Source organism: Solanum pennellii, chromosome 3 (assembly GCF_001406875.1).
Source record: "Solanum pennellii chromosome 3, SPENNV200".
In the NCBI taxonomy this organism is placed as follows: Eukaryota; Viridiplantae; Streptophyta; class Magnoliopsida; order Solanales; family Solanaceae; genus Solanum; species Solanum pennellii.
In genome coordinates this window covers 31,312,207-31,337,288 of record NC_028639.1, presented here as the reverse complement: position 1 = coordinate 31,337,288, position 25,082 = coordinate 31,312,207, and the positions used below count along the sequence as shown (strand labels likewise).

The 25,082-nt window shown below is 31.0% G+C and overlaps 1 long non-coding RNA gene and 2 pseudogenes across 1 annotated transcript; 1 reads left to right on the top strand and 2 right to left on the bottom strand.

Moving 5' to 3' along the window:
• Window positions 1–7,120: 7,120 nt before the first annotated feature.
• Window positions 7,121–7,870, bottom strand: LOC107014279 (annotated as a pseudogene).
• A 104-nt stretch (window positions 7,871–7,974) lies between these two features.
• LOC114076483 lies at window positions 7,975–8,851 on the bottom strand (annotated as a pseudogene).
• A 4,560-nt stretch (window positions 8,852–13,411) lies between these two features.
• Window positions 13,412–15,240, top strand: LOC107012929. Its single transcript, XR_001456110.2, has 2 exons — window positions 13,412–14,556; window positions 14,922–15,240. It is a non-coding gene; the product is annotated as an uncharacterized LOC107012929 (long non-coding RNA).
• The last annotated feature ends 9,842 nt before the right edge of the window (window positions 15,241–25,082 follow it).

The window sequence follows — 25,082 nt, the reverse complement described above, 5'->3', positions numbered from 1 at the left end:
CTTGCTAATTCTCATACCTTAAGCTTTTATTAATTTTGATATTAAATATGTACAAACATAATCAATTACCATCTTCAAGTTTTTTTTCTTCCATCAATTTGCTGGCAACAATAGATTTATATTCACTGGCTAATTATTCTTGAACTATTTAATACGACTTCTTCATATTTTTTTAATGCATGTCTATTTTCTTTTTTAAAAAAATAAATAAATAAAGAATTATATAATAATTTTTTAAAGGGAAATTGTGGAGAATGGCAAACTAAGGAAGGTAATTACATTAATTAAATCCCCTCTCAGTTATTTCCTTTAAAGGGAAAACTTAAAGTTAATTTGCTATACTAGGTCCCACGTTTTGTATAAAACATTTTCCCCAAAACAAAACCCTCTTTTTTCCTCTCTCCGTAAATTTTATACAATCTTCCTTCAATTTCTCCACAATTTTCTCCACAATAGCAATTTGAAACTACCAACTTCTCCTAGCACGCACATCAGAGCGGTTTTACAAAATATTTCAAAAATTTCAAGGTACCGCTTAAAACCTACTTACATTATTAGTTTTTGTTTATTTTTTTTTTTAATTTTTTAGTTTTTCACTTCAGTTGTTAATCGCTTTAGAATTTTGGTTCAATTAATGGATGCCCAATCTCCATCGAAGAGATTTACAAGAGGTATACCATTGCATGTTCAAATTGATGTTGAAAATCTATCGTTTTCATTGTAACTAACTCAGGAATTCGGGGAGATTTCAGGTTCATTGTCTAAATCTACTAACATGCAAGATATTAGATCCAAATTCAATAATGACCCAATTAGTTTTGTTGATGGAGGTCTGAACAATACTATTGATGTTGTTACTGGGTCTAATAAGAAAAGAAAACATAAAACTGATGTTCATACCTTTCACAATGATAAAAATGAAGCCGTTGGTTCAGGGTCCATCGAGCATAATGTATGTGTATAATAATTGTTCATATGTTTTATTTTTATGTCGATTTATGTCTTTATACAATTATAAATTTATAAATGCATAATATATATTCGTACATGCTTTTGTGTTTCTGTTGATTTGTGCCTTATACAATTTTTTTTATAAATGAATAATATCTTAATACCTGCTTTCTATTCATGTCTTATAATGCCTAAATTACTGCCTCATTATACAACTGTGTGTATAAGTGTGTAATTTAGTCTGTCTAATTTACTGCCTCATTATACAATTGTTTTAAAAGTGTATAATTTATTCTAACTAATTTACTGCCTCATTATACAACTGTGTGTATAAGTGTATAATTTATAATGCCTAAATTACTGCCTCATTATACAACTGCGTGTATAAGTGTGTAATTTAGTCTGTCTAATTTACTGCCTCATTATACAATTGTTTTAAAAGTGTATAATTTATTTTGACTAATTTACTGTCTCATTATACAACTGTGTGTATAAGTGTATAATTTATAATGCCTAAATTACTGCCTCCTTATACAACTGTGTGTATAAGTGTATAATTTATTCTGCCTAATTTACTGCCTCATTATACAATTGTTTTTATAAGTGTATAATTTATTCAGCCTAATTTACTGCCTCATTATACAACTGTGTGTATAAGTGTGTAATTTATCTATATTTGTGTGTAATACCACTATTTTTTTTAGTAAAATGTATATGCTTTTTTTTTCAGGATGTTAAGTATTTAGGTCAAAGAGAACCAACAAGAATTCCGCACATGCAGTGTTACACAAATATTGACGTTATGAATGTTCTATCTTCAAAGCTTACTGAGTCACAGTACAGACAATTCTGTGGAAATACATGGTTTGCTCAACTATGTAGCATTCGTAGGTGTCACGTTCAGGCACAACTAATTAGGTGCATGTTTTTGAGAGAAATTGAAGGTAGCTCAAAAGATGCAATCCTGATACATGTCAACGGCACTACTCTGCGTTTCACCATTCGCAACTTTGCTTTAATAACTGGGATAAAATGTTCAGATAATGAGAATGATTTTGTCTTTAATACTGAAGAACCAAATAGGATTATACATCAGTATTTTTGAAGTTGGAAACCCGTCACCAAGAGTTAATTGATTGACAAGTTTGATAAAAAAAAAATTGGATAGATAATGATGATGATGCTGTTAAATTTGCAATATTGTTCTACATAGATTCATTCATCTTTTCTGAAGAACCAACTGGTACTGTAATTGATAGAAAAGATTTTGATTTAGTTGAGTCAGACAGATACATTGACTATCCTTGGGGTAAAAAGGCTTTTGATATAATGATTCTGCATTTGCATACTAAGATCAAACACGATGGGAAGTATTTTAGGTTGTATGGTTTCCCACTTGCTTTGCAAGTGTGGTTTTATGAATGTTGTTCGAAATTTGATGATGAAATTGCTATTAAAGTATCTGATCACATCCCTGGGATACTCAATTGGAAGACAAAAAAAAGATTTCCCTCGTCTAAGCTATTTTGCTAAGGGCATATTCAGAGACGACAACAATATATGTATAATTTTATGGTTCGTTTATATAGTTACATATTTATACAGTTATATAAAATTATAGTAGAATATATAACTGTATAAATATGTACCTGTATAAATACATGTATCAGTTTATTTCATTTAAAACTATATGTATAAATGTGCTCCTTGTATTATATTATATATGATATAAGTGTCTGAAAATGTATAATTATGTATATAATTATCCTAATTGTATAAATATAGACTTATTTGTATATATAAACTTGTAAACTGTATAATAAAACATTTAACTGTTTGGACTGTATATGTATAGACTTAATTGTATAAATAAGTTTATGAACTGTATAATTACACATATATGAACATGTATATTTTGCAGCTTGTTTTTCAGAATCTGACTCCAACTGAAATGGAACTCAATATTCTTGAATTACCCCTGAGTATGTTCAAACAGAGCAATCGCAAACAGAAACAACAGCTGCAAATGATTCAGATGATGATTTTCAGGATCCTCCAAGTCCAATAAATAATCGTGGAAAATAAAAGGTTGATACTTATTCGTCTCCTCCTAAGAAGAAATCAAGGCTCACAATCAGTCATATTCAGAATAAGTCACCACCCCGAGTCATTTCTAAGCAGCGCGGTTTGACAAAGTCTCCTCGAAATGTCAGTATTGCAAAAATAACTAAGGCACCACATTCGAAGAAGCAGACCAAAAAATCTGCTAAGGTTCCAGCAATTACAGGCATTAAGAAAAATGTTGATCTTAAAGAAAGTGTTGCTTCTGAAATTCCATCCACCAGCAAGTCACAGGATTTCAATATATCGCGTGATGAGTTTGATCGATTCAAAATTTTGGTATTTATTTATTAAAATATTTTTTATGAAAATTATATATACCGTTAATGTTAATTATACATTTCAATGTCAGATGGAGAAACAGTTTACTGATTTAAGGAACTTCAATGAAATCAACTTCAAAGTTGTGTTGGATTCTATCAAAACCAAGAATGCGGAAGATAAGATTTTGCTAATAGTGATCAATACATGTATTTTATACAATATATATATATATACCGTTTTTTTTTCTTTTCAGGGTGATGGTGTAGAAGTATCACGTAAAGTTCCAACATCGGTGTCGATCAGTTCGAAGAACCTTCTCTGAATTTACCTTCTAAATTGAACTGTCAATCTGTTTTGAATGATCTAAATGATCAAGAGGTAATATACTTATTTATCTTCTTTGTCATTCAAATGTTTATTGCGTTTTGTATATACTGTATATTTTATTAATAATTTTTTGCAGAACTTTGTTCGAGTAAATGTCACATCAGCTAGTCCTGAAGTTACATTTCAGCAGTCACCTGCACGCTCTCCAGCTGATCAATCAGATTTTAGCCCTTTAGTTCAACAATTCAGCACTCCCGAGCCAGAAGTAATTTTTTTATGAACAACATTATCAATTTTGTAAAATATATATGTACTAAACGTACAGATATGATTATTATACATATACAATTTAGTACCCATCTAACATATATATAATATTTTATTGTATAATGTAATAACAAAATTCAACTTGCAACAAACTATACAATAATGTATAAATAAGTAATAGGCAGTTCCAATGTTCAAATCAACTTGGATGTTCAAAACACTTCCAATATTTCTGAGTTTCAAAATAGTTTTGAGGTTTGAATTCTTGAATAGCAATTTTTATTTTTTTATAATCTATGTTTATATGTATATATTACTAATATTATATATTTAGACGGAGAAATGTGAAGTTGTTCCAGTAGAAGTGGACAAAGAAAGACCCCAATTCATGGATGACCAAGCAGAATTCAACAATCCTTCATTGTATGTTATTGTCTTCGTAAATTAAAGGGGTTAAGTTGTATATAATATGATCATTAATTTGTATTTTTTTGTCAAAATTTTTTCTATTGTTATATAACAGCAGGAATTATTGAATGTTATATATGATCAAACTGAAAAGATGGAGCAAAAAGAATTGGGAGATACAAACAAACCAGGATCATCCAACGCCGATGAATTAGTTGTTGAGAAAGATTTCATCTTTCCAAAACCTCTTCAGATTGTAGATGATGATCAAACAAAAATTAATACAGAATGAAGCATTGTGTTACATCCTTTGTTAGCTGTGGACGAACACACACCATCACCGATTCCAAGGGAAAGGCATCCAGGCCCATTCAACACATCGCCTGATATGACAACATTCAGTTCAGAGTCTGGTATAACAAATTATACATTTTACACATTAACACAGTTATATCAATAAGTGTTTTACACACCTAAAAATAATATATGTCTTTATACATTTCAGGTAGTTCATCAAGGTTCCACTACATGTTTGAACTGAAACATCCATTTGTTGCAACGTCGGATGTGGATCTTACAAGTTTATCTCTGCATTTCTGGAAATGGTTAAATGAAGGGCCTCTTGTCAGGCATAGCGCAAAGTAAATTAGTTAGTAATTACTAAATATACTTATTTAATCATATATGTGTATATTTGTATAAAATTTTCTTTTTATTTGAATTTTGATAGGATAGGTAAAGAAGAGTGATACAAAAAGAACAAGTCTCGCTTACAGATGTGGTTTCATTTTGGAATTGTAACTGTCCAAAACAAGAACTGGTTCTATAGGCTTGCATACAAAGATCAATTGCTTGATGACTCGGTAAGCTTTACACAATTCTGTTTTTTTATACAGTTTACGGTTTTAGTATTTATACAATTTATGACTATGTCTTTTTACAGCACATAGATGTCATTTTATATTACATACGCAAAAGATTCAAGTATTCCAACTCCGACAACAATGAATTCAGCTTTATTACTGTGGATTGCAATTTCAATAAACTGATTGCAAATGTGTGGGATGCTTATTACAATTTGGATAGTACATTCAACAAGGAGAGTACAGAGGAGTCCATTATTGAGTACATTAATGATACAAAATTCATGTTGCTTCACTTTGGCATACAGTTGATAACATCCTTATCCCTGTTAACATCAAGTAGATATTTCATTGGGTTTTTATCGTTGTGTCCTTTAATGAGAGATGTATACATGTATATGATTCTCTTAGGGGTGGTTCACTACACGATTCGTCAGTTTCAAATGAGATCAAGAAATATGCACAACTAATTCCCATGTATCTATCTAAGTCTGATTTTTACAGGAAGAAAGGCATTAATATATCGTCACATCCGAAATACAAGTCGCATTCTGAAGTTGACTCTTTTGAAATTATACATGTCAATGATATAACACAACAACATGAAGGAAGCCTGTAAGTCTTATTATTACTCTTAATCAAATTTTTAATTTTAATTTTACACTGATCATACAAGTTGTTGTGTATAATTTCAGCGATTGTGGACTATATGCTGCTGCTTGTGCAGACCATATCAGTAAGGGGAATTTGGTTCCAACATTTGATCCAGAGTTTACCCGTATTCAATACGCGTCTTTATTGTGAAATTATGGAATGCAAAAAATCCAAGTTGATGCCACCAGTGACAGTGAGGCACCAGAAAGGCCAGTCAGTATCCATAGGGACGTTGATATCAGTGACATGATCACAATTGATTAGAACCGTAATACTAGATTTATGTATTTTTGAATATGCAAAAGACATAACAACTTGTGAACTTCTATGTTTTTGTATTGTAATATACTTGTTTGTTCAATTAAGTCTTTCACTTCATTATTTTTGTTTACAATTTAATACTTATACAAACTACATTATACAATATATATTTATACACTAACTGCATAAACCTATGTGTATATTTTACTTTGTATTTTTTATATACAAAATGATTATTATACAATTTTTAATAATGAGGCTATACACATTAACTGTATAAATCTCAACAGTTTCTTTTACTTTCTGTATTATTATACAATTAATTGTAAATCTTGACAGTTTATACAATTGTTAATTCATTATGAACTGTATAATTATACATTACTAGGATTATACAATTGTTCAGAAATTTCAAATTTACAAATAAGCTTATACAATTTATAGTTATACACTAACAATATAAAACTAGGATTACATTTATGTTGGATATATTCATATACATTTCAAGGCTATAGTTCATAAAGTATACATATATATTCAACATAAACAACAACATATATTTATACATTAACTGTATAAATATCGACAGTTATACAATTGTTAACTCATTATTAACTATATAAGTATACAGTTAAGTATCTGTAAAATTCATACAAATTTTTATAAAGTATAAATATACATTCAGCTTAAACAACAAATTATACAACTATGTATTTTCCAAGCTTATGAATTGTAAAACTTTTACAATTGTATATAATTGTTCAATTGAACTTATACGTAAAGTATTTCTGTATATGATGTACAATATAGTCACAAACGATAATTCCTAATAATAGCATGAAGACAAAATAAAGAAAAATGATTAGCACAATTAATAAGACGTAACAACTTTATTCCATATTGAAAATACTAACTCATACAGTTTAAACACAAAACTACTTCAGAATAAAATTCAATTGTATATCAAATCAAATTTTACAGTTCAATAGAATCGTAAAAACTTATTAAACTTCTTGAGGTCTATTTCTACATGAACGCCTATTGTGACCTGCAAATCCACATGTACTACATGTATGCTTTCCTTTTAGTCCAAGCAATTCATGTTTAGTTTTTGAACGGGGTTTATTTTTAGGCCTTCCGGGAGGTCTTTTGAATTTTGGAGGTCGGACTTCATCATACATTATGGCTTCAGGTATGACCCATTCTGAAAAGGAAGGCAATGGATAGATTGATATTTCATAAATCTTCAAAACCGTCTTTGATTTATACAAATCTGAGCAATATCCATCGGCTACTAGACTTTTCCGCTTCAGTACAGCCCAAACATGTTCACAAGGAATTTCTTCATATTGAAACTTCCCACAGCTGCATGTTTTATTCTTTAAACAGACCACAAAACTCCCACCATCATCAGTCACATTGTATATGTATTCATTTGACGGCACAACCTGTTTCACACAAATAGATTTATGTATATGTATAAGTCTATACAATTTCTATCCGTTTGCATAAGTCATTAATTAATAATATATAGACATAAAACATACCCCCATTCGTGTGCTCATTGCTTCATATTCGATTAGTAAATTTTGTGCTTTTCAAATCAACGGAGTAAATGTGCAGGCTGCCTCGTGTTTGTTGTCATGACTCCATCTCCCAAACATCAGTCTGACCTCTTCCAGAAAATTGAATATTGGTAATTCCCTTGTAGATACTAATGCAGCATTTATACTCTCTGCAATGTTAGACGTCATAGCCCATCCCCGATGAGTTTCTGCATGACACCTTGACCACTTATCATATCCAGCTAGCTCCAAATACTCTTTAACACCTACATCAACTTTTTTTACAGTATCCATCAGCCTGTCAAACTCAACTTTGTTGCAAGTCTTTGTCATTGTATAATACATAGGACTTAGCTCCTTGGATGCCTTCCTAAATTTCTTCTCTACATTACCCCACAAGTGCCACATACAAGCATAATGTGGCACATTTCTATACACTTGAGTCACTGCCTTTATGATACTTTCATTTCTATCTAACACTACACACATATTAATCCTCTCACCATAAGCCTCCCTTAGTTCTAGAAAAAATCAAAACCAAGCTGCATCATTTTACGAATCAATGATACCATATGCCAGTGAAAAAATGTGTCCTGCATTTTAATTTACACACACATTAACATTTTGATAAAAATTGCACAATAAAAAATAAATGAATCATACCTGCTCCGTCCGTTGTACAGCAACAAATATTCCATTATACGGTCCTCTTAGGTGACTTCCATCCACAACAATTACAGGCCTGCAATGTTCAAACCATTGTATAAAACTATTCAATGCAACAAAAACATACAAAAACTCATTTTTATCTGTTTTCTTTAGACGTATATGCGAGCCTGGATATGTAATATTCATCATATACAAATATGCTGGAAGCTTGCTGTAAGATGCAGCTACAGTCCCCCTCAATGAAACTAGAGCCTTTTCTCTAGCCCTCTAAGCCAACGAGTAATTTACATCAACTCCCAAATATATCTTTACATCACTGCGAATATCAGAAGATGTATATTTTCTCTTGTGATCAACAAGTTTGGGTTTGACGATCCCTCCAATCAGCATGCTTGTGGCATGTTTTTGTGAATACACTTTATCCTTCAAAGGACAAGTATAGTCTGTATTAAATGCTCTTATTCTAAACATACCAGACTTGTTGACATTAGATGCTTTCATTAACCATTCACATTCATCAGAAATACACTCCAGTGTATAACTACATTAGCAAAAACAACACAACACATCAATATACAAATAATTAAAACAACATATACAGTTACATATTTGTATGTATAACGCATGTACCTGATTGCGTTTGACCTCACTGTTCTATATTGAAATTTTTTTTCAATTGCATATTTTTCCATCACAGATTTCAATATGTCTTTGGTCTTATACACTTGGTCTACCTCCACGAACTTATTAAAAGGATCTGAAATAACTCCAGCGCAGCTCCCTGACCCCAAAATATGAAGCGGCTCTACCAACTCACCATAGTCAGCTGCCTATTATCAAATTCATCATTTTCATTGATGCTAATAAATGTTATCGTATCACTATCCTGATTTGAACTTCCACATAGTTCATTGGTACCAATTATACTAGGCAGTTTGCTAATACACAGTGGATACTTGTTGAACTCATTTCCAGACTTTTTAAGCATAATATAAACTCTAACCCCCATGTCGTTGTGAATCAACATGGGTGTCTTGACTTCTTCAATCTTATACTTAATTTTGAGTTTATTCACATTCATATCAATCCCTAGTTGCATTGCAATGGCATTATACAACTCATTATACGATGAACTTTCTTTAAAAATCACCCCCTCAATTGTATAATCAACATAACAATTGTCATTATCCCATCTACCAGAATGCATAACCAATATAGCTAGTGAAGCCATTTTCAGAATTTCTGTATACAAAATTAAATTATATACATATACATTTAAAAGCTAAAGAAATGCAGCAGCAAACAGAATATGTACTTATACATATTATAGAAACTTCAATTTTAAGCTTATACACATTTTTAAATTATACAAAAAAAATCTTTGTATACACAAAGTTATAGCTTTATAGAAGTAGACAATTCAATAGCAACAATAAAAATATACATGAATATAATGGACAAATTCGTATGTAATAGACAAAAGTTCCATTCAATTATACAATTTACCAAATAACACTATATATGATAGATTCTAACATACAAACAACAATCTAATACACTTAAACACTTATACATATTATGAAAATTCGAAAAACAAAATTAAGATGTAATGTATAAAACGAAAACATAATAGTTGCATAACTCAAATCAGATCTCATATACAGTTTCAAATTCAAACAATTCTATGATTGGAGCAAATCTCAAATCAGTAATTCCAAATTAACAACAATTTTTTCACAAATTTTTATATAATTCACATTAATTAATCAAATCAATTACGGATAAATATTCACATCTCAATATACATTACTGATTTGATGAAATTGAAAAACAAAATTTGAATTTTAAACACCATTGTCGACAAAATCAAAAACACAATCAGATTTACCTCTTATTTCTATCTCTAAAAACAAATTTATCTTGCTTGATTGCTTAAAACCTTCAATAGCTTGATCAATTTTTTGAATTGTCTACAATGGAGCTACTTCGATCGAAGGAGAAGGAGGTAGACTGAAACTGAAATTGATTTCGCGTGAATTGTGGGATTTTTTCCCTATTTATCTGCCGCGTTTTTTTAAAAAAAAAATTGAAAGTGTATAAATGGATCAGTTATACACAAAAGAAGACCCGTAGCAAACTTTTAGTTTTCTACGGAACACAATTTTGTATTGTTTGCTAAAATATAAAATTATCAATTTTTTCTTTGCTATATATAAAATTTGTCTATTTTTAAAATACTTTGGCTCTTATTTGACGGAGGGGTTATATATTTTATAAAGTTATTCTAGATCTTGTCCAATTTGCTTTATGATTGGTAAAATAGAAAGGTATCAACAGAAAATTTAACATTGAGTCAATCTCATTTGTGCATGGAATGTTTCTTTAATTTGGTATAAAAGTTTTGCCTTCACTTGGATAAAAATATAGTCCAGGTTCAATATTAAATCTTATAAAGTATACTCTAAGCTATTGTACCGAGGAATATTTATTTTCCAGAGTTGAGAGAGGAAGCAACAACAAATACGTGTTACGCACCCAGCGTAATCCTATAAAATGGGGTACGTAAAATGTACACAAACCTTATTACTATATTGATTGTTTTTTATAGATCCTTAGTCAAAGAAAAAAATAGTCCTAAATAATATAGAGAAAGAAAAAGTATTATATAATGTACTCTCTTCTTCAATAAATGTTTGGTAGATATACTAAAAATAGATGTCCAAGATTATTTATCAATTTGAACAATCAAAAAAATAATTAGTCATTTTTTTTCAGTTCTGTCCTTAATAATTAATCTATTTTGTTCGATTGAAAAGTTATGTAGACTTTTGATATTTTTAGTATAGAAGGATTATATTAATCAACTTACACCTTATATTAAATTTTCCTTAAGGAAAGTGCATGACTTTATCCTAAAAACAATTATGGACGGAGGGACTATCATTTATCTAGAGTAAATTTACACCAAATATGTGTTTTTTAAGACCTTTTATTAACTCAAAGTGCATTGAAGAGAATTTGCACGTGAACTATAAAGATCATTTAATAACATATTACGAGAGCAAGTCATGATCATGGGTTCTGGTCTTACCGTCATTTATTATTTTCAAAAACGAAATTTTATATTCTTGACCGGCTAGGAAACTGAGAAAGAGACTACATATCATCATATTAGGGAACATGTTGCAAATACTCCTAAAATAAATATTCTCTTTGTTCCTATTTACTTATCCATATTTATTTTTATATTTATTCATATTTATTTGTCTAGTTTAACAAATCATGAAAGGACAACACTTCTTTTTCTAATATGCTCTTATTTAATTTTAGAAAATTTCTAGTACTACTTAGTTTTCATGCATGATTGCTTTTTGGAATCAGAAAATACATTTATTATACTTAAAAAGTTGCATAATCTTTTAAGTTAAGGGTAAAATTGTAACTAACCTATGATAATCATTGGTGCCTTAATATATGTGTCACTTCTAAAGTGGACAACTAAATAGAGACAGAGGGAATAATAAATATATACTCATATCTTCAGTTATGAACATTGAAGCTTGATATGAATTTAGCTTAATTCAATTATTATTTATTTTAAAAACGGTGCATTTTTATCAACAAATTCATTAAATGTTCTTACATATTTATTAAATCATAAAAAATATTTATACATCTTCACGGGATCAGATAGAGCAACTTCGATTCGAACTTTAAAAATATATCTAACAAATTTATCAAGTAAATAAATGCATCAAATGCATGTATTGAATTTGACGGTAAAGACAGGTAATATTAAAGTTTGAGAATAAAGCAAAAGGAATATTTCCTTGTTGAGATCCTTGTCCTTAGAGGTGTACATGGTCGGGTTGCTTCGGGTTTTTCAAATATCAAATTAAATTATTTTTATCGGATTTTTAAATTTATAAACTAAACCAAATCAATAAAACTCGGGGTTTTCAACCTCGGGTTTTTTCGGATTGTTTGCGGGTTTTTAGGATCTTTGGATTTTTTTAGATTTTTTCGATAAAGTATTCATACACACATATAATTTACTTGTATTTCAAATATTTCTTCAGTCCTACCAAAATACAACTACAGAAGATGCTTCTTAAGAAATAACACAAAATATAATATGATTAATGACACTAAAATATCAAAATAATAATAATAATAATAATAATAATAATAATAAATAATAAAATCGCGTAAAAGATATCGCAAATTAACAAGTCATAATAAAAATGATCATAATTTAAAAGTATTAAATTATGCTAAAATAAGTTTAGTTCTATTAGTTACATGACTAAATATTAAAGGAAATTGAAATTAGATTATGTATTGTAATTGTCTAGACCAATATAAAACCAAAGAACAAATATTCAATATTATTGTTATTCTTAGTGTTAAATTGAGTTTCCTTTTGCATTAGTATTAATTTGATTTTGATTTAATTTTTATTATAATTACCAACATCTGTGGACTATAATCTTTATGAAATCATTCAAAATTTTAAGTTTCAAACTTGAAATAATATATTAAAAGATAAAAAGTATGAAAAAGTATAAGAAATATTTAAAAACTATATCAAAGTAAATATTTTTATGTATAAAATAAAATTTTAAAATGATATATATAATGTCGGGTTGATTTGGTCTCGGGTTGACTTTTTTGAGTTAAACCAACTCAACCCAAATATAGTCGGATTTTTTTCAATACCAAAACAAGTCAAACCAACCACTAGCCGGATTTTTTTTGGTTCGACTCGATTTGCCGTTATTTTCGATTTTTGATTCGGTTTTGTATACCCTTACTCGATTTTGGGCAAATTTAATGTAACGAGCTTCATTCAGATGTCTATAATTAAAGTATTTTTTAAAAATCACCGTTGATTTTTTACTCATAGTGATTACAAAACAATATATGAATACATTTAAAATAATAAGACTATAATTATAGAATATGAATTTAAAACTAAAAATCATATCTAAAAGGGATCCATCATTCGAAAGATTATACACTAATTAAATTAAAGTAGAATAAAAAATAACTTTTTTTTATTTTTTTTCAAAAATGCCCTTACAACTTAGTGGAGCAGAAATCTACTCGCTATGAAGTAGATCCATGATGATCAATCTCAGGACAAAGAGTAAGTTCGGTTTTGTGCTTGTAACATGTGAACAAGGCAATTACGGGCCAGACCTGGAAGAGCAGTAAACAATGCCTTAGTTTTAGCATAGATCATGAACACATTCTCAAAAGAGTTGTTGAGTGGGGTGTTTATGCTTGAATGCTTAAATGGTGTGGGCGAATTTGATAAAATTGATGGATCGAGAATCTACCACTTTAATCGAGACATTTGTACAATTCATCAAGGTAATTCTTTAGTTTCAGCTTATTTTACCAAATTGAGGTTTATGTGGGATGAATTTTATGCAATTGTGCCACCACCATCATGTAATAGTGATAGATCTAGGTCCTATGTTGATCATATTCTATATTTGTGTCTATTCTCTTTTCTGATAGAGCTGAATGACATATATGGTCATGCACGAAGCCAAATACTAATGATGAGCCTTTTCCAAGCGTTAGGCAAAACTTATCCAATAATAATCTCAGATGAGAGCAAGAGAGTTGCTTCAAACGAGAGCCATCGAGTTACTTCAGAGATGCGCACTAGTGAAGATGTGATAAGCCACAACATATATGCAAGAAGGGAAAATTATTCTAGGGTCAGAAGAGTTGAGTATAGTTCTAGAGGAAATGATGTAAGCAAAGTTGAGTATAATCTTGCGAGAGAAAAGAAGAAAGTGAACTGGAATCTGTTCTATAACCACTGTAAAATGTATTGACTTACACAAAATAATTATTTTCGATTGATTGGATATCCTGATGATTGAAAGTTCAAGAAGAAATTTCAGGATAGGGTGGACAATAAGGGTACAATAACAAATTTAGAGGAGTGAATTCGAGTAAAGGAAAAAATGTTGCTAACAATGTGCAATTGGATAAGGTTTCTTGTGATGCATTTGTGCAAGTCAATGCAGGATAAACATGTGTACAAGAAAATGCTTGTGATTTCAATTATGTTCGTGCTAACCTGTAAGCCTTTGGTGCACGGCTTGACTACACTTTCAACCAGTACCAAAAGATATTGAAGTTGCTTAATGAGGAGGACAAGACTAAAGAAATGGTGAACATGGCAGGTAACTTCAATATTACAGAAGTATAATTTTTAATAGCTAAAAAATGAAGATTGTGTAGCTGTCATGAATACTACGAAGATGCTTTTAAAATAAGGAATAAGTGGATAATTCATTCAGGGCCAACATGTCATACGAGTTCAACACTTGACAATTTGAACAATGTGAATGATCTTAATAAAAATGTATGCAAGAGAGTGTACTAGTTTAATGGTCAAACTACCCTAGTGACACATTGAGGAAGCTATGGAGTATTAGACAATGTCTTGGTGGTGCCTGATTTTAAATATGATCTATTACCAATGTCTCAATTGACTAGATAGCTACAATGTTCTGTGTGTTTATATCCTAAATTTCGCATTTTTCAGGACCTCTCCGATGACGAGGTGAAGAGAATTTGTTAGGAGATAGAAGACACAGATTGTGTGTGTTGTCATAGAAGGATTAGCCATCCTTCTATCGAAGTGTTGAACAATTAGCCTTTGGCGAAACAGAGTAGACTTTTTTTTTCCAATTAGTATGTCTAATACAAGTGATGTTTTTGATCTTATTCATGTTGATATATGGAACCATATAGAATTGCTACATATTATGGTTTTAGATTCTTTTTGACAATTGTAGATGATAAGGTAAGGATGATTGACTACTTTACTAAAATTCAAGAGTGATGTGTTTGTTGTGATGAAATTTTTTCTTACATTGGCTAGTACTCAATTTAAAATACAAGTGAAGAAGGTAAGGTCTCACAATGGGACTGGGATTTTTTAACGAAGAATGCAACACAATATTTTCATTCTTACGGATTATTCATGAATTCTCACACAGTACACAACAAAATGGAGTGGTGGAAAGAAAGCAGTGACATATACTAAAGGCATCAAAGGCACTCAAATTTCAAGGGTCTATTCTTATAAGATTTTTGGTGAAATGTGTTATAGCTGCTTTGTACTTAATAAATAAGAAGCCTACTGATGTTTTAAAAGGACAGTCTCCTTATCAAATTTTTCACAAGGCCAGACCCAAGCTTAGCCATTTGAGAATAATAGGCTATTTTTGCTATGTCATTAAGCTGATCAAGGATGCTTGCGTCATGACGGAATATTCATCTACACAGTAAAGGTATGTGTTGCACAATTTGAGTCTCAAAAAGTTTGTAGTGAGTTGGGATGTCACTTTCAAGAAATATATATTTCCTTTTGGTTCCTGACAATAATGTAGAACATGCAGTTCAACAACAAAACTTTGAAACTATTCTATTAGTGATTCCAGATAGCACAGGTGTTGATGTTTAAACTGTGGACCATGGTGAATAAGGTATTCAGAATGTTACAACACACAAGTTCTATCAGAATGTCTCATCCACTTGTTTGGATGAAAGGATTATGTTGCTCACATGACTATTCTCCACATCCATATACACTGGTAATTACATGACTTATGGTAAGTTGTCTCCTATGTATCAAGCATAATCGAGTGATATATTTGTTAACACAAAACCCAGGACCTATGAAAAGATTGTTAAAGACCACATATAGGTGGAGGCCATGAAACAAGAAATTAATGCATTGAAGGATAATGAGGCTTGCAGTGTCATGCAACTTTAACCAGCTAAAATGATTATAGGATGTAGGTGGGTGTTCAAGATCAAGTATAAAGAAAATGGAGAGGTTGACAAGTTCAAAGCTAGGCTTGTAGCTACAAGCTATAACCAAATTGAAGGAATTGACTATTAGGAGACTTTCTCTCCTTTAGTCAAAATAGTGACTATAAGATTTATTATTTTTATTGCGGCAGCTGAAAATTGGATAATATATCAAATGGATGTCTTTAATGCTTTTATGCAAGAAGACTTAGTTGAAGAAGTGTACATGCAATTTCCCAAAGGTTTTACTAGACCGTGGAAGCACCAAGTTTGCAGACTTATTAAGTCCTTGTATGGACTTAAGCAAGCTTTAAAGCAATGGAATTCCAAGATTACTAATGCACTAACCAACACAGGATCCTTGCAGAGTCCACTAAATTATTCTCTATTCACTAAATGAAGAGGTTAAACATTAGTGATTGTGCTAATTTGTGTAGATGATTTATTTGCCAAAGGAAATTACTACTAAAAAACAGTGAAAATGTCAGACAGAAAAGCGACGGATGGCGTCGCTCCAAAAAGCAATGTCATTTGTCACGTTATCCGTCCCTTTTTATTAAAAATAATTATTTATAAAATTATTTTACAAAAAGCGGCAAACGGCATCTCTTAATCTGTTGCTTTTTTCGCGAAATTTTGCAATATATATATATATATATATATATATATATATATATATATATATATATAATAATCACTTATTAAATAAACATAGTGACACCGTCCGTCACTTTTATTAAAAATAATTAAATATAAATAAAAAATTTAACCACGATGTCCGAGGTGAAGTTTATAGTCAACCTCTGCCTCTCTCTTTTAATATATTTAATTTTATTAATTATTTTTTATCATAACGACGGATGGCATCTTTAAGTCTGTCGCTTATTGGTCAAAACTATATGGTCAACACTTTAAATAAGCGACAGATAATATCGTCTAGTCTGTCGTTTTAGTCAAAATGGTAGTTCAAACATTTTAAAAAAAGCGACGGTCAAAGAGACGTTGTCCATCAGTTTTCATTAATTATGTTGCATCAGTGACGGGTCTTTCTCCAAATTTCTCATTCTCTTTTCTCTTTTCTCTCCATTCTCACCCCGTCGCTGGACCACCGATTGTCGCCACTATCATTGTCGCGCTGTCGCCGTCAAACCCCAATTGCCCCTCCTTCTTTGTTATAAGGTTAGGGTTTAGTTTTAATTTTTTATTTTTTGCATGCTAGTAATTATATGTGATTTATTAGTTTGTATATTGTTTTAGTTTGTTGAATTGTGTTATTGAATTTTGTGTATATATATATATATATANAAACTATTTGATAACTAAGGGTATTTAATTAACAGATATTTTTTAAATAATTAATTTATTTAGTTGGTGAATAATGGGTCAAGTCCATAATTTATACCCTATAGCTTGACCCATATATTGAATTAAGATTAATTGGGTCTTAAAATCTCTTTTATGGCATACCACAATCCACCACAATTTCTATGTGCAAACACGAAGAGAAGCACAATACGCATCACAAGAATCAAGAACACAACTCTTCCAGCTAAACGAAATAACAAAGCTTAAATCTTCTAATTAGTGCATGCATTGGATGTTAAGGAATTAAAAATTTACATATATGTTACTGGATGTTGCAATTGGAAATTGTGCCTAAGAATATTGGGAAGTAATGATGGCTAATGATTGTATAACGATAGTAGCATAAGACTTGGATTGGTAGATATAAAATCATTTGAAAGTTCTTGTTGCTGCGCAACATGACTTCTTTTGGGATATTATATATATATATATATATATATATATATATATATTGGATTTGAAGTTCATATTTTACTAATTTTAGAAATTCTCGTGCTAGGCAACTGAAGAAGGTCAACATCTAAAAAAAATGATAGAAGACTATATTGCTTCTTTCATCAAAGTAGAAGATAAGAATAGTAATTCTAAATTTCTAAAGTTAAATTACAATTGTTTTCAATAATGTGTTTATGTCCATCTAGTATTGATACTTAGTTTTAATTTTGTGATATAATTGTTTTGTGTCGATCGATCACTAGTTGATCCTATTGATGACAAAATTGATTTTCTTGCAAGATAGATTTGTGTCCATATAGTGTTGACACTTAACTTTAAAATTAAATTAAAATAAATAATGTGATTTAGTTGGTGGATTTAACAGTTGGAATTAAGTCAATACTAAACTAGTTAAAGTTAAATTTTTTTAAGTTGTTTAAACAAGTTAGAAAAAATAATGTGGTTTAGTTGGTGGATTTAGTTGTTCTATTAATTAAAAACTAAACTAGCTAAAGTTAAGTTTTTTAAATAAGTTAGAAAAAATAATGTGATTTAGTTGGTGGATTTATTTGTTAAAATTAAGTCAATACTAAACTAGTTATAGTTAAAAAATTGTTAAGTTGTTTAAATAAGTTAGAAAAAATAATGTTGTTTAGTTGGTGAATTTAGTTGTTCTATTAAGTCAAAACTAAACTAGTTAAACTTGTTAAGTTGTTTAAATAAATTAGAAAAAATAATTTGATTTAGTTGGTAAATTTAGTTGATGGAATTAAGTCATCAATATTAAATTAGTTAAATTTAAAAAATTGTTAAGTTGTTTAAATAAGTTAGAAAAAATAATGTGATTTAGTTTTTGGATTTATTTGTTGGAATTAAGTCATCATTCATCAATACTAAACTAGTTAAAGTCAAAAATTGTTAAGTTATCTAAATAAGTTAGAGAAAATAATTTGATTTAGTTGTTGGAATTATGTCAAAACTAATTGAATATCTATATTTCTGTAGATGGATCATCGTTTGTGGATTTATAATATGCATTATGAAACTGGTGTTGGTTTCAAACCCATATTTATTGACGGTGTAATAAATTTTATTGAACATACAATGACACTTGACATTTTCAAGAATAATAGATTGGTTAAGTGTCCTTGTAGTGCATGTAAGTGTTTACTTTTTTTTGAACTAGATAGAGTTATGGTTAATTTGTACCGTAATGGATTTAAACCTAGATATTTTGTATGGATTGATCATGGAGAAATTGATGGATTGTATGATATGTTTTGTAATTCGATGCATGTGGATGTATATAATAGGATTGCACCACATGGTCGTATTAGGGTTGAACATGATAAGGTTCATCAAATGATCGATAATGCTCTTGGGGTTCAAGGTGGGATGAAACCAAAATGATATTTTGATGAAGCTCTTAATGAAGAAGCAAGACGCTTCTATGAACAATTAGAAGAGTCCAGTCGTCCACTATGTGAAGGGAGTCCGCAATCTGCCTTGTCAGTTGCGATTAGATTAATGAATATTAAATCAAATTGGAATGTTCCGAATGCAGTTATGAACTCAATGGTTGATCTTTTGGGTGAACTAGTTAATCCAGAGTTTAACATACCAAAGAAATTCTATCAGGCAAAGTGTTTTGTGTCCAAATTAGGATTGACGTATGATAGAATTCATTATTGTGTTAATAGTTGTATATTGTTTTACAAGACTGATAGTGAATTAAAAAATTGTAAGTTTTGTGGACATGCTCGGTATAAGAGGACTCTGGCTGGAAAGATAGTCCAGTTCAGGCGATGAATTATCTACCTCTCATTCCTAGGTTAAAGGGGTTGTATGCATCGATGAGGTCAGCCCCACATCTGAGATGACATCGTGAATATAGAAGGTTGTGGGGTATCTTATCTCATCTATCTGATGGTGAATCATGGAAACATTTTGGTAACGTATATCCTTATTTTGCTAGTGAATCAAGAAATGTTAGATTGGGGTTGTTTTCAGATGGCTTTACACCATTCTCTAATGCAGATTCGCCTTGTTCATGCTGCCCGGTATTTCTTACTCTGTATAATCTTTCTCCCGAAATATTCATGACCAGTCCCTACAGCTTTCTAAGTTGTATTATTCCAGGTTCCAGTAAACCAAAAGTTTGATTGATGTCTATCTACAACAATTAATAGATGTGCTCAAACAATGGCGGTTTGAAGACGTTTTGACTTATGATATATTAACTAAGCAGAATTTTGTTATGCGTGTTTCTTTAATGTGGACTATTAATGATTTTTCTGCATACGGGATGTTGACTGGCTGGATGACAACTGGAAAGCTAGCATGTCCGTATTGCATGGAAAATAGTAAGGCATTCACTTTAAAGCATGGAAGAAAAAAATGCATGGTTTGATTGTCATTGCAGTTCTTACCACTGGACCATGAATTTAAAAAGATGAAAAATACATTTAGGAAAAATAAGGTATGAAAAGTCATGATTTTCATGTGTTCATGGAAACTTTAATTCCTATTGTTCCCAGAAAGGATATGGAAACCAATCACAGAGGTAAGTCTTTCTTTTAAAGACTTGTGTTCTTGAAAGTTGTTGAAGAGTAGTTTAGACCGGATGGAGGAAAATATTGTTGTTATTACTACTACGTTGGAGAAGATATCTCCATGTAGTTTCTTTGATGTGATGAAGCATCTTCTAATTCACATTGTACAAGAGGCCCGACTTGGAGGTCCGGTTAAAACAAGATGGATGTATCCATTTGAGAGATATTCATTTGTAATATTCACTAAGTTATATATATTCACCATTTTTTTTTATTAACATATATATACACATATAGATGAAGAAAAATTGACAGATCCAAGTAAACAGTTAAGCAAAGGGGAAACATCAAATGATCATTTGTTCAAGGCCATATTGGGAGAGAAACTGGTGATTTTATTCTTATTGCTTTGGTGATGATGTGTCACGTATGAGAAACATGCACAATCGCAATGATGAAGGCGATATTGATCCTTCATTTCCACTTATATCATTTTTTAATAAAATGGTCGAGGATCTAAAAAGTGTGAAAAGCAAGGCTTCACTTAAATGGAATTGCAATTAGTTGTGACACATATTTTGCTTAATTGTCTAGAGATTCAACCATATCTCCAGTAAGTGTTAAAAATATGTTATCAAAATACATAATAATAAGTATTCATTAACTAACTAAATACTTGAATGTAAAATGATCAGCTTGTTCGTAAACATATACAGAATTTTTCAAATGTCTATACAACTATGTAAGTGTGCAATCACTAAGTATTTAATAATATTTTTATGTTATAATAAATTATATTACTTGAAATAACAATATGTAGGTTTACGATGAATACTCAAGTGTCTAACATTTGCAATTAATGAAAAAAGTAATACTTGGATCAGAATCTCAAGTACTGACAATGAATAAGTATTGTGTCGATGGATTTAAGTTCAAATTGAACAACTTTCTAGGAACAAGAGAACAAATAATAGTGGGGTCTACATACAAGGTGTTGTTGATGGTATAGGCCAAATTATTGAATATTATTGTGTCCTTCGTGAGTTTATTGAAGTGAGGTATTCAAGTTGGCCTAAGAATAAGATTGTATTATTTCAGTGTGAGTGGTTTGACCCATCACATAGATTCACAAAAGTGGAATATCAACATAACATAACTTAAGTTAAGCACGCCAAAAAAATTCAGAAGTTATGATCGTATTATCATTGCACAAAAAGTCAAATAAGTGTATTATGCTTCATGTCCATTGCATAGAGACAAAACTGATTGGTGGGTTGTTATAAAAATTAAGTCTGTTGGAAGAATTGAAATTGACAATATATTAGATGTGGTGTATCAAAATGATGTTGCAATTGTTCAACAACAAGTTGATGTTGAATTGGAAACCACACTACAACATCTTCAACGCATATTAGAAAAGTATTTGATGATGAGATATTGAATGTTGAGGTAGAATGTCTGAGAATGAGGAAAATGAATCACTTGATGATGAAGAATGGAACGATAACTGTCACGACCAGGGAGCCCCCCCCCCCCTAAACGTAACCGGCGTCTTCGTACTCGAAGAGACTTTAGATAAGCCCTTAGCATACATCATCGCATTTCATAGGTAGATAAAAAGCGGAAAATTTAAAACTTTACATGTGAAGTTCACATAAACTTCTCATATATCTAAAATAGTCTACAATTGTCTCACTCAAACCATCTAACATAAGAGTTCAAGATTTGGTACATAACCCTTACAACATTACAATAAATCTCATAAGAGAATACAACATAGTCTTTATAAGATAGAAAATAGAACACAGTCTTTAGACTAATCAAATAGCATAAACTAGAATGATAGGCTTCGTCCTCGGACTTGAGGACTCACCACTTGGGAATCTATCCAAGCTTCTTGAAAATTGGCCTTGAAACCCTTCAATTGATCGAACCTACATTATTGTAGAAATAGAAAAGAATATGGGTTAGTACAAACCACATGTACTATGTATGGAAACATATGCAAGTAAAACCTTTGAAAACAAGCACAAAGGGACATTTTGTTTATAAGCATGCCAAGTTACATTAAAAGGTTTCATGCACATTCCAATAGCATATACAAGTTCATAACATAACAATAATAATACATATTCACATTCATGTTCAAGAGTCACATCATAATAAAGCCATATCAACATTTCATGTTTTAGAGTTCATTTCATCAAAGTATTACAAGACCCTTACTCACAATCTCAATCCAAGCCAACTAGTGCAATGCTCACGTGAAGCCTCATAACCTCACATAAACCAAGTGAACTAGTAAAGAAACCATAAGCAATGTATTTACCTCATGTAACATCATAACAAATATAGTCATCATCATGCTTAGCGATTTAGACCAATAACATGCACATCAAGTGAAACAAACATCATATAAGATCAACATTATGTAGAACCAACATTATGCATTTAATTCATAACATAAGTAAATAAGAACCCCTCCTAGGAATCCCCTCAAGGCCCACTTGTGCAATGCTAGGTAAAGTACCATACCCTTGCCTACACTAAGTAGTACCCCTTAAGTCATCCTAGTTAGTGTCCATCTTATTACTTTTATTCATTTATTTTACTTTTGGGAACATTTGCCATAACTAACAATAGACCATGTGATCTAAACATGGAATTCGGTGTCATCCCCTCAAAACGAAAGAAGGGCATCCTACTTGCCAAGGTAGGATGTATACATAATTGTAGCATCTAGGTTAATCCACTAGCTAGGTTACCTATGGGGCACATAGTTAAAGAACTAAGAGATTGTTACTAGAAATTATCTTTATGCTATCTCGCATTGTAGTTTTAACCTCACGAAGAACATTGGTGAACCTACCTTCACTGTTGGGAAGGGACAACTCTCATTGTCAAGTTCACTCGGTGCTAAGCTAAATTTCCTTTTTGAAATCTCATTAAGTCTTTCTTAAAATGAATTCATAATATAGATCTTAGGAGTTTATACCCTCATATAATAATGTCAATACGTAATAGGGTCTAGGATAAGAAAGTCCTTTCATCACCAACTAAACATCATGTGAGAACATTATATCATAAGATTGTAATAAGATGCACATGAGAAATCACCTCCAATCCCTCATAACAATAAACCTATCATCATCTCACATCCACCATGTTCATAACATAATCATACATCCATAACTTCATTCATCATACATTAATTAAACAACATTATCAAGAATATACCAACATTAAATCAATAAAGTATCCATAACCTTGAAATTCTTACAAATAGCCTACAAAAAACTTCTTCAAGACTTCACCCCTAATTAAAAATATTCACCCAACAATTCAATCATAACCATAATATAATGGTAAATTATGCAAGAACAAAATCAATTAAATCATCCTAATCATCAATCAACCTAATTTATAAGTTAGGGTTACGTGAAAAAAGGATATTCATGGGTCTTTATAGAGATTTAGTTCAGAGCTTTAAGGGATACATCAATCCACACATAAAAAAAAATACATAAATCAACATTAACAATTGAACTAAGACTAAAAACTTCAAGTTAGAAAGTAGAACCATGAAATTGGATGAAAACTAGACTTTTCAAAAACATTTAAGATCAAACTTTGAAGAAACTCTTGGGGAAAGGATTCCTAAGAGTGAATAGCTTCTATACCTTTTTAATTATTAGAGAATTTTAGTGGAAAATATTAATCTTGGATCCCTAGATAAGCTTGACACTGTTCTTCAATGGGGGTCTTTGGAGTAGTGAGAGAAACTAGAGAGAAGTGGGAGTTATTTGGATTTTTGGATTTATAAGGTGTTAGGTTAGTTTAATGACTTAGGGTGTTTAAATGGTACAAAACTAAATAAATATAACCGTCCCTAATCATATAATTAATTAATTAGTTAGTTATATAACCACCCTCCCCTTAAGCCGTGTTGAGGTAGTGTGACAGGGGTCCATCGATGAGACCCCGTCGACGCCCTATCGTCCCATCCACGGACCATACTGGTCAAACGTAGTTTGGGACAGAGGCTGTATTTTTTGGGTATAAGGGGAGGAGTCTAAGTATAGACTCACGAGAACCACCGACGGGGTGTGAATCCCTCGTGATTGCACACTGTATTTTGACAGCTTTTAGGTTCAAATGTTTGGGTCCTCCTTGAGGGCCCTTAGGGTGGGCCTTGGGGAGTTGTACGTGGATTTTGGACACTAAACATGCACTAAGGTGTACCTTAGGTCCTTTCAGAAAGTTTGACCCTCATCAGACTCTTCAAACCCGTACAAAACCTAAAGGCACACTAAGTCACTTTCACTAGTCTACGGACGTTGTGGTCCTTCCTTGACGTTTAGTCTTCAGTACTTCCTAATCAAGTTAATCACATTAGTTTAGGTCTAGAATTATCATTATTCACCACATATGGATCTATTCTAGGTCATAGAACTTCCAGGGTGTTATATTATCCCCTCTCCCCCTTAGGAACATTCGTCCCCGAATAACACCTTAACCTTCTTATAAGAAAAGAA